This window comes from Schistocerca serialis, chromosome 5, assembly GCF_023864345.2.
Source record: "Schistocerca serialis cubense isolate TAMUIC-IGC-003099 chromosome 5, iqSchSeri2.2, whole genome shotgun sequence".
In the NCBI taxonomy this organism is placed as follows: domain Eukaryota; kingdom Metazoa; phylum Arthropoda; class Insecta; order Orthoptera; family Acrididae; genus Schistocerca; species Schistocerca serialis.
This window is the reverse complement of record NC_064642.1, coordinates 35,177,332-35,181,273: the sequence shown is the minus strand read 5'-3', so window position 1 is coordinate 35,181,273 and position 3,942 is coordinate 35,177,332. Positions and strand designations below refer to the sequence as shown.

Below are 3,942 nucleotides of genomic sequence, written 5' to 3'. Positions count from 1 at the left end.
AGACGAAGCAACGGTAAATCCAAATGCACATCAACTGGTACCACCACTGTCTGCAAAGCTCACTGTGTAGTGAGGTGTTAACGGCATCGTTTATTGAAGGGCCGTATCTACATCTACATTTATACTCCGCAAGCCACCCAATGGTGTGTGGCGGAGGGCACTTAACGTGCCACTGTCATTCCCTCCCTTTCCTGTGCCAGTCGCGTATGGTTCGCGGGAAGAAAGACTGCCGGAAAGCCTCCGTGCGCGCTCGAATCTCTCTAATTTTACATTCGTGATCTCCTCGGGAGGTATAAGTAGGGGGAAGCAATATATTCGATACCTCATCCACGAACGCACCCTCTCGAAACCTGGACAGCAAGCTACACCGCGATGCAGAGCGCCTCTCTTGCAGAGTCTGCCACTTGAGTTTGCTAAACATCTCCGTAACGTTGTCACGCTTAGCAAATAACCCTGTGACGAAACGCGCCGCTCTTGTTTGTATCTTCTCTATCTCCTCGGTCAACCCGACCTGGTACGGATCCCACACTGATGAGCAATACTCAAGTATAGGTCGAACGAGTGTTTTGTAAGCCACCTCCTTTGTTGATGGACTACATTTTCTAAGGACTCTCCCAATGAATCTCAACCTGGCACCCGCCTTACCAACAATTAATTTTTTATGATCATTCCACTTCAAATCGTTCTGTGCGCATACTCCCAGATATTTTACAGAAGTAACCGCTACCAGTGTTTGTTCAGCTCTCATATAATCATACAATAAAGGATCCTTCTTTCTATGTATTACATTTATGTTAAGTGTCAGTTGCCACTGCCTGCACCAAGTGCCTATCCGCTGCAGATCTTCCTGCATTTCGCTGCAATTTTCAAATGCTGCAACTTCTCTGTATACTACAGCATCATCCGCGAAAAGCCGCATGGAACTTCCGACACTATCTACTAAGTCATTTATATATATTGTGAAAAGCAATAGTCCCATAACACGCCCCTGTGGCATGCCAGAGGTTACTTTAACGTCTGTAGACGTCTCTCCATTGATAACAACATGCTGTGTTCTGTTTGCTAAAAACTCTTCAATCCAGCCACACAGCTGGTCTGATATTCCGTAGGCTCTTACTTTGTTTCTTCGAGGAGATGAGTCCTGCGGGTTGTGTTACCTGTACCGTCACTGGTAAACGTTTGAGAGACTTTTGCGCACCAACTTCATTCCAACCCTTCAACAGCGTCGATGTGTCGGTAGGATCGTTTTTACGCAAGATGACGCTCCTCCGCATATTCCACAGCCATTGAAGCTGCTGCTGCAGAGGCATTTCGGAAATGCTAGAATTATCAGCCGTCATTTCCTTGCAGCCTGGCTTTCCAGGTCACATGATCTTCATTCGTATGTGTGGTTATCTGAAAGATGTTGTGTTCAGTGCTCCAGTTACGAATGTTGCTGAACTGAAAGCCAGAAACACTCCGATCTGTTGTGGAATATGCGTTTCTCGATTTCAGCTGATGGCAGAAAACAGCGGACAGCATTCTGATCATGTCTTGCGCTCGTTTCACGACCGTTAGAAACAGGTGTCATTTTGTTTTTTATGCGGTTTTTGGTCCCAAGATAATTTTGCTTTTATGCGGTTTTAGGCGTCAGGACAATTAAAAACTCATTTTTCCCATCCGACGTGGTACGACCTTGCCGGGCTTACCTAACCAACAGTACCGCAACCATTGTCTCTCTCCGCCGGCCGAAGTGGCCGTGCGGTTAAAGGCGCTGCAGTCTGGAACCGCAAGACCGCTACGGTCGCAGGTTAGAATCCTGCCTCGGGCATGCATGTTTGTGATGTCCTTCGGTTAGTTAGGTTTAACTAGTTCTAAGTTCTAGGGGACTAATGACCTCAGCAGTTGAGTCCCATAGTGCTCAGAGCCATTTTGAGCCATTGTCTCTCCAACTTGTGCAGTCATGCACACTGAACCATACGTATGGTGTAATGTGCAAACAGACGATAACCGGCATATTGCGATTCGTCTCATTTGTAGCCGAAATCATTTACGTTAAGACACTTACAGCTTCATGTATTGGTAAAATTTTCCTAATTTTTTTTTGTTTCATGACGTTTCTCTCTCCGTCAATAATATGATGTTCAAATTTGACGTCATTCTGAGCAGTGATTCTCTTTCTGCAGCGTTCTGAAACTGGAAGTTTGATTATGCAACCCTGTATTTGGACGCAACACTGCGAAGTTACCTGCACTGAATAACGAATTCTTTCAAACATCGCCTTATCAAAACGTATAGCCTGACAAGACAGTACAATTCGCTACTGCACTTGTTCAACAGAGTAGTCGGCAGTGGCGTACACTTCAGTTCTGAGAAGAGCCTAACTGGAAAAATCCGGAAGACCATAGGTCCGGTTGACCTTGGAAACAGAGGTATAGCCCCTGCAGGGCCTATCAATCTTGCGCCACACTGGCGCGTTATGTGCAGGCTTCACCAGCAGCAAAATGTGCCCAAGTGGCTGGTGCCGCATCACCAATCTACAACATTCTGCAACGAGGACCACGGATGAAATTTGAGCCCAGTTAGCGCGCATCACAAATACACGCTGTGCTAACTGGGAACGCATTTCACATCGAACTGAGTGGCGGGTTGAAGCCACACATTCTCAATTACCTCGCGAAAAGACCATTTTGTCTGCCCATGTTCACTAGGACGTGTTTGCTCCTATTGTCATGTAGTTTCACCTGTGACACTTTAAATAAACACAAGTACTTCCTGCGTGGAATACACGCTTATTGCCAACCAAACAGATTTTCCTAATTCAGCAAATGTATCATCATTCGTTCACGGTACCCCGAGGAAGTGTGGTAGGACCACTACTGTTTAAAATGTATATAAATGATGTAGTAGGAAGCGTGGGAAGCTCTTTGAGACTGTTCGCAGACGACGAGGTTGTCTGTAAGGAAGGAAGTAACTTCGTCGGAAGACACCGTCGATTTGTAAAACGACCTAAATTCAGATTGATGAACTGTGCAGAATCTGGCAGTCCACCCTCAGCGTAAATAAATGGAACATATTGCGCACACATACAACTACAATACTGATAACAAACTGCTAGAAACAGAGCCTACCGGACAATATCTAGGAGTAACTAACCGAAGCGATCTAAAGTGGAATGACCACATAAAGCAAATAGCAGGAAAAGCAGATACCAGGCTGAGATTGATAGGAACAGATTTAGCCCTAGAACACTAAAGAGGGGAAATGTTACATTGTTACTAAACCATTGTAAATTGTATGTTTTATTTAAAGGAAGTCATAAGTTATAGTTTATGCACTAATTAAGTGCAATTACAAGGTGTCCAATGGCGTTTCAGAAAGAAAATAAGTACAAAATGTCCTTTTTTACAGCCTATACTGAAATACCAGATTGGCGGGAACCGCGAATTGATAGCAACTGCAATCGTAAATTTTAGAAGGGTATAGTAATATAGGGGCAACGGCCTTACCGCAGTGGATACGCCGGTTCCGGTGAGATCACCGAAGTTAAGCGCTGTCGGGCGTGGCCGGCACTTGGATGGGTGACCATCCGGGCCGCCATGTGCTGTTGCCATTTTTCGGGGTGCACTCAGCCTCGTGATGCCAATTGAGGAGCTACTCGACCGAATAGTAGCGGCTCCGGTCAGAGAGAACCATCATAACGGCCGGGAGGGCAGTGTGCTGACCACATGCCCCTACTATCCGCACCCTCAGCTGAGATGACACGGCGGTCGGATGGTCCCGATGGGCCACTTGTGGCCTGAAGACGGAGTGCTATACTGCTATAGTAATATAGGGCCAAGGAAATGTACCTCATCCACGACAGAAGTAGCTTAGAGCCGCGCGGGATTAGCCGAGCGGTCTAGGCGCTGCAGTCATGGACTGTGCGGCTGGTCCCGGCGGAGGTTCGAGTCCTCCCTCGGG

General features: G+C 46.6%; 1 pseudogene; it reads left to right on the top strand.

Moving 5' to 3' along the window:
- The first annotated feature begins 3,474 nt into the window (after positions 1–3,474).
- LOC126482632 (5S ribosomal RNA) lies at positions 3,475–3,592 on the top strand (annotated as a pseudogene).
- Positions 3,593–3,942: the final 350 nt, after the last annotated feature.